Here is a 457-nt window from a genome sequence, read left to right as displayed (position 1 = left end):
CCACCCCCCGCCGATGCCGCCCCAATTACCACGTTCCAACACACACCCAGCAGCCCTCGGGCCCTCCCAGCCACACGCCGGGCCAGAGCCAGCAGGAGATCAGCCGGAAGCAGGTCCCGTGGGCTTCCCACGGCCCCCACCCCACCCTCCAGCAGAGCAGAGTCTCGAATGAGGTGCTTCCCGGAGGACCCCTGCTGTGTTTGCTCCTCTCCCCCTCCCACCTGGGGCAGGGAGGGCGTGGGCTCCTATGGGGGTGCCGCCACAGATGGGGGGCTCCTGCAGCTCGGTCAGGGCCCCTCGCCAACCCACCCTCTACCCTTCTGCTTCCCAGGCAGAGCCGGTCTCTGCAGTCACATGTGACCGGGACTCGGGAGCCCAGCCAGGGGACACTTCAGGGAATCACGTCCTCCAGGGCACGGGGAACCTGGCCAGGGTGGCCATCCCTGAGGGAGATGGG

The sequence above is a fragment of the Pteropus alecto genome, unplaced genomic scaffold (assembly GCF_000325575.1).
Source record: "Pteropus alecto unplaced genomic scaffold, ASM32557v1 scaffold43, whole genome shotgun sequence".
Lineage (NCBI taxonomy): Eukaryota > Metazoa > Chordata > Mammalia > Chiroptera > Pteropodidae > Pteropus > Pteropus alecto.
The sequence above is the reverse complement of the archived record's forward strand: the minus strand, read 5'-3'. Positions refer to the sequence as shown.